At 44.3% G+C, this 6871-nt stretch overlaps 1 non-coding gene across 1 annotated transcript; it reads left to right on the plus strand.

Moving 5' to 3' along the window:
• The first annotated feature begins 3660 nt into the window (after positions 1–3660).
• LOC119802376 lies at positions 3661–3729 on the plus strand. The gene has a single exon (XR_005283391.1). It is a non-coding gene; the product is annotated as a small nucleolar RNA U54 (small nucleolar RNA).
• Positions 3730–6871: the final 3142 nt, after the last annotated feature.

A 6871-nucleotide genomic window follows, 5' to 3' on the forward strand; every position in this document is an offset into this window, starting at 1 on the left:
AACACAGGATCTACAATAAACGAGGATGACTGCACAACCCAAAAATACCCAACAAAAATGAGAGCTTTTTCTTTTCTATTTTTTCAAATAGACTATGATGACCTGGCTCATAGAACAGCCCTGACGTTGACATTTATTATGTAATCTGTACAAATCTTGTGTTATGTTTTTGATGTATAGTGTATACATGTATGTATATGTGGATGTGCAGGTGTGTGTACCAGTCTGGTGCATATGTGTAGGGCCCAGAGGAGGACATTGGTTGTCCTCTGCTTCTCTCTGCCTGAGTGCCTTGAGACAGGGTCTCTCACTGAATGGGGTGTTTGGTGTTTCCTGGGGAGACTGGTGGCTAGCGAGCCCCACGTGTCCTTCCGTCTCTGTGCCACTCTAGTAGTGGGGCTACAGGCTCACGCAACCACCCCTGGCTTTTTACATGGATACTGGGGATCTGAACTTGGGTCCTCGTGCTTGTATATAGCAAGGTCTCTCACGTACTGAGTCACCTCTTCAGGCCCAAACGGGCTTTATTAGAAGCTTTACTACTCATTAAATTAAAAGTTGTCTGGATTTGTGAATGGATATTGGTTTTGGTCTCCCCCCCCCCCTTTTCAGAGGTACAAAACTGGTTTGCTGGGATGAGATACACAGCTTGGGTGCTGATCATACTCCATTGGCTGCTGAAAGAAGCTACCTACTGCTGTCTCTCAGCTTCAAGGATTCAAAGACGACCTCAGGAAAATGTCTGGGCCTTGAAATGTAAGAGTGTAAATGTTTGTCTTGCAAGGTATTCTTTTGAGGTAAAGCACAGGCTCCTTGAGCCACATTTTTCCTTACATCGCATGTAGCAAGCAGCTGCTCAGAAATCCATTAATGCTGTTTCCCTCCACTCCGCTCTCTTCCTCCTTTCTCTTCCCGTCTCCTTTCCTATTCCGGAGTTCAACAGATGGCATCCAACGCTCCCCTCCAGCCTGCTCGCCCTTCCCTTTTTCCTCTGGTTTTCCTTTCCCATCGCTCTTCCTTTGCCTTCTGTTTTTCATCACAGGGTCTGTCTAGGTAGTCAGTCCCCTTCAAACTCGGTATCCCTGCTTCTGTCTCCAGAGTGCTGGGATTACAGGAAGCACTGCCGCGTCCAGATCTGAGAGTCTCTGTGGAAAGGGAGTACTTCTTTCTGTCATTTTCTGCAGCAATTCGCCAGACAGCTCCTTTGGAAAAGGGAGATGCCCCTGGAGATATAAGCCCTGGATCTTGGGAAGGATTATGCAGTAACACACCAGCTGGATGAGGCTGGTTAATGTCCAACAAGCAGGTCTTACGCGGTGGAGTAAAGGCTTAAAGAGGGCAGTTTCACGGTGCCCGAGGCTTGGCCGTTAGTTCGGAGCTGTGGGCTGTAGAGTGAGATGGGACAGTTCTGGAGAAGCTGCTGGAAGAAGTGGGTGGTACCACGCGATGATAGATCATTCTGGCAAAAAGGTCTGCCTAGGAGGGCAGCGGTATTAACAAAAGGGTGACAGCGTAACGAGTTACAGTGGCAAAGCAGAGGCCAGAGTCTGAGGCATTCGCAGTTGAGAGAGGAATCTACCACCCTGAGGGCCAACAAAGGAAGCCGAGTGCTGGAGGTGGCTGCAGAACCATCAAGGCCGAGACAGTGCCATGGTTCAGACTGGTTGACCTCACTCTGGTCAGCAGAGCTGGGTTCAAGGATAAACTATCAGGATTTGGGAGTGGTTAGACAGGACCTGGGGGACTGCTGAGCCTTCACCTTCTTCTTTACATAAGAGGTAAACTTTTTCAGAAATAGCTCATGTTGAGCCAACGGCAGTCTTTCAGAGAAAACAGGCAGATCCTCCCCTGCCTCCATTGCCGGGTTCTACTCTGTCTCCCTCACCCATTGTCCTCATCCCACCCATGGCCGGCTGAAACTGTGACCCACAGAAGCTGGAGGAAGGAGCAGCTCCCTCAGAACATCTGCTGTCTTTAAGCTCCCAGGCTAACAGACTCAGGTGAACTGTGGCTCGCTAAGCTGTTATATTTGCATTTTATATTGAGCCTGCCTGGAGTCCTCTCTTTGGTAGGTGGAATTAATATTCCCGTCTGAAGGCAGATGCTAAAGTATGAAGAGCTTCCATGAGGTTTTTGCTTCAGTGATTTATACTGAATATATAGAAAAGCACCCCAAAGGAGCATCCAACACTTTGGGCTTTTGTCTGTCCAGCCTGTTTAGTGGTCTAATTTGGATTTACAGAATAACCTCATTCATCCCAGAACCCAGCAATGAATTATGGAATCAATAATAGCAATAGCAATAAAATGCTCTAAGAAATCAGAAAAATAGCCAATGAAGTCATAGCATGGAACTCCAGAGGCTGCAGAGTCTAAGTGTGCATTCTTAGTTGGATTAAAGTTTGTGTGTGTGTGTGCACGTGCATGCAGATACATATTCACATTCATGTACCCGCATGTAGAGGCCAGAAGATGAAATACCTTCATGCAAATATGTAAATATCCTTAATGTCTCTTCATCTTATTCTTTGAGACAGGATCTCTTGCTAAATCTGGAGTTTGCTGATCTGAGTAGCCTGGCTGGCCAGCAAGTGCCAGGATCTGCCCGTCTCTGCTTTCCCAGTGCTGGACTACAGATGATGTTTACAAGGATGTTGGGGATTTGAACTCAGGCCCTCAAGTTTGTACAGCAGGCATTGTATTCACCAAGCCATCTCCCCAGACTCCGAGTCTGAAGCGTGCTGATGACTGGGGACCCTGGAAGATTAACTGCACAGTGGAAAGCTACTCTTCATGGAAAGCAAGGCTGGGAAATGAGATGCGGGCTCTTCCATCTTGATTGGCATGGGACACTCACAGAGGCTTCCTTAGCTATTCTTTTCCCTATGCGAAATGGGTAGATGCAACCAACAGAGGGGAAATCTGCCAGTCTGGCTCTGGAAACTCATACTTATTTCTTTAAAGAGTCCACAAGAGAGACAATCTGACATCACAGGTGGAAGGCAAGTGCTGAAGGCACGCACAGAATTCTGAGAAGTATTGTGTGCCGTACCAAGAGAGTGTGAGCACTCCCTAGAAGCGTCCTCATGAATTCCCAGCAGCTGTGGAAAGGATCTGCTAGGAGTTCCTGGGAGTCCTTTTGGTATTCAGCATCTGGAGACTGCTGTGGTCTGGCTTCCTTCTTATGACCAGGTGCTTGGAGGAACAAATCTTGGCTAACGAAGGGCTCCTCAGCCCTTTACTATCTCTGTCCCCAGACATGACCTCCTCATATGAATTTGGAGCTGGGAACACAGGGATCAAGACAAGAAGCTGGCCAGGGATAGGCTATGAATCTGGGATCCAGGTTGGCACCTACTGAGGCCTAAGGCACTGGGTGGTCCAGGATTTGGGCACAGTTTCACCATACCTCATTAAGATGCGGGCTTTCTCCCAGCTGAAAGGTGTCTCAACGAATGTCTATTTCCTGTTAATGCCACCTCATTTATTGCAAAGGCAAGAAGACAGTAACTACATGTTTTCCTTCTTAATACTTGGGTCACAATGAAAGTCTATTCATTTAGATATGACATTCTTGAAATAAGCAATAAACTGAGGTTTGCTTATCATTCTTAAATCTTGCAACTGACTTCAGTTCCTAGACAATTCAATTCTATACAATGGTGATGAGGAGGATACATACTGTGTTGAACTATGGTGATATTTCTTATATGCTATTCTGAGCCGGAAAAAAAAATTCCACACAAACTAGCAATTCTAAAATGCCTTAGTTGCTCTAAACTGGTTGAAAAACAGGTGTTTTAAAAATCCATAAGATAGTATGTATAATATATATTATTATATGAACTTATTACACTATGTGTATAAAAATTATATAACATATGTATGTTGTCTAGAGGGGAGATGGATTTCTTTCTATTCATGTCAGATGTACATATTTTTTTAAGCTTCATAGGCACAAAACATCAGTATGTGTGTGTATGTACAAGTGTCTATGTGTTTCTCTGCATATATGTATGGGTATATGCATGCATTTTTGTGTATGCCTGCATGCATATTATATAGATAGTGTGTCTCTCTTTGTGTGCCTGCATGTGTGCACATATGTACTGTGCATACCTATGAGCATGCCCGTGGAGGGTATGCATAGTGCACTGTGGGACAAGGAAGGTTCTATAGGAGGTAACTCTGCTATATAACCCACCCATACTGGAGTATACTATGTGACTGAGCCCACAAATTAGATTGGTCAAAAATGGTACACTCCATCTTTATGTTGAATGAAGTTTTTTTCTTTTAAAATTGAAAACCATTTTTTTTATTCCAAAAGATTGAGAAGGATGGTACTTTAAAAATAATTCTAGTCATTTGAATTTAAGGCCCTGGAAAAAGAGCTCCATCTATGATCCAAATCTCTTCTCTGGCCCAGAGCCCAAAGCATTTTCATTAGCCGGAGAATGGATACCATTTCATTCATTTCGAGCTTTGCCGCTCTGTAGTGTTTGTTCAGAGACAAGCTAACAAGTGTCAATGGCTGTGCTGCCCTTAATAATATGTCTCCTTCCCTTGGATGATCTATTTCAGTTGCATTATTGCCATTTAAAGGTGGCCTCGGGGTTGTACTCGCACTTTCGGGGACTGCAGAAGGAACGTTGGGTTCTCCTACAGGATTTGGCCTCTTCCGTTAGGGAGTTGTATGAAGGAAAAGACCCAACTGTTTTTGAAGATATTCACACACACACAAAAGGCCATATAAAGCAATTCTCTGACCCTCTATGCTGGGCTTTTGGTGCTACTCACGGTGATCTTGCTCAACTATGCTAATATTTCCTTGGGTTTTAAAATTAATTGTTGAAAATCCCACTGCAGTCTTTCCAATAAGTAAAACTGACATATAAGTTAAAAAAACAAAGAAGAGTGATATCATTTATTAGGACAATTGGAGGAAGGGGCATGCTGCTGAGAAACCTGGTATCCAGCACTCACATTCAAACTACAGCTAGAGACTGCTTCTGCAAGAATGTGGCAGATATTACACTGTAATGTAATAGTTGTGAGCATGACTGGAAACGTTACACTGTCCTGGATGTGACTCAGAGTTCAGTGTTGACATCGTCTAAAGCAGAAGGTGCTTCACGTTGTGTGTGTGTGTGTGTGCGCGCGCGCGCGCGCGTGCGCGCGTGCGCGCACGCATGCATGCATGGTTGTGTGTATGTGTGTACCACATGAGTGTGGATGCCTGGAGAGGCCCAAAGAGGGTATTGGATCCCTTAGACCTGGAGTCAGAGGTAGTTAGGAGCCACGTGATAGGAGTGCTGGGAGCTGAACTCAGGTCCTCTAAAAGATCAGTAAGCATCCTCAGCTGCTGAACTGTCTCTCTTCCTTTCCACCTTACCTTTGGAGACAGGCCTCTTCATGGACTTGGAACTCACCGATTGGTCTAGACTGGCTGGCTAGCACACCTTATTGGATCCTCCTCTCCCCATCCTACTCCCAGTGCTGGGATTACAGATGCACAGCACCAGACCAGGATTTTGATGTGGGACCAGGGATCCAGCTGAAGTGTTCAGGCTGATGTGGCCGAGCACTTTGCCAACTAATCCATCTCCCTATATCTATATGGTACGTTTTGATCAACTTTGAAACCATTTTTATTTTCCTTTAATAAAGATAAGTGCGCTTTCAACACAGACAGTTACAGTCAGTTACCATTTCAGGTACCAATCATCCTTTCATTTTTAATGATGCATGAAGCACAAACACAGAAGCTCACCAGCAGAACTAGATGTCAGGTATGCAACACCAAGCAAGAGGCTTGTACACAGTAGGTGCTCAGCGAGCAGCGTGTTGACAGAAGCATATCTACTACCCAGTGGGAAATGTCTTAAATAAAAGAACCACTGCCCACAAAAACAATGAGTGGTGGAGCCCATTCCCAACAGGTGGGTCTACAATATAACTCCTCCCCCAAGGCCCAGGTATCAGCACAGAAGACAAGGTGAAAAGATTGTGTCTCCTGGGAATGTCGGAAGCCACGCCCATACAATTTTACCAATATGACTGGCAAAACAGATGCCGAACAAGGACAATCAATAGCCATGCTAATGTGGAGTGGGGGAGGGTAAGCCTCGGAGGCCTCGGCCCTACACAAAGAACTACAGGCAACTAGGGAATGCTGAGATTGGAAGAAATAGTCTTCCTCAGGGAAGAGCGCACTGATTGGTTATCCAGTACCAAGTGGTTAGCCCCGAAAACACATATACTAGAAACGTTATATAGACTGAGCAGGTTGTACTTAAATATTTAGGAATATACGTATGTATGTATGTACACAATGCACACAAATATGCATGTAACAACAATGAATGAAAAAGAGACTATGAGTTTGAAAGAGAACTAAGTGGGGATAGATAAGAAAATCTGGAGGCAGGAAAGGAAGGGAGAAATTTTGTGATTATATTATAATGTCAAGAATTAAATAATTTAAAATATTATTACATACAGTGATTCATCTTAACTGTCCAGGTATTTTGGTGTGAGTACATATTCTTTATTGTAAAATTTATATACCACAAAATTATTCATTGTAATGGTTTTAAGTACCCCAAGTCTTAGAGGAAGTGCTTACGATATTAATTCATTTGTTATGTAGACTTCCCAAGTTAGTGTCCCTGCCAGTCAGTGAGTAACTATGATACATAGTAATGTCATATATCATGTATGGCCAAACAACGATGACATCTAAACTGAGCTCTTAGACATCGCCTCTCTAATCCCAGGTATTAAAGATCTGGAGTATGGCTGATTGCACTGTTAGGAAATGGTGTAGACTTCAGGGATGTGTCCTCGTGAGAAGTAGTAGGTGGGAGGG

The sequence above is a fragment of the Arvicola amphibius genome, chromosome 15, assembly GCF_903992535.2.
Source record: "Arvicola amphibius chromosome 15, mArvAmp1.2, whole genome shotgun sequence".
Lineage (NCBI taxonomy): Eukaryota > Metazoa > Chordata > Mammalia > Rodentia > Cricetidae > Arvicola > Arvicola amphibius.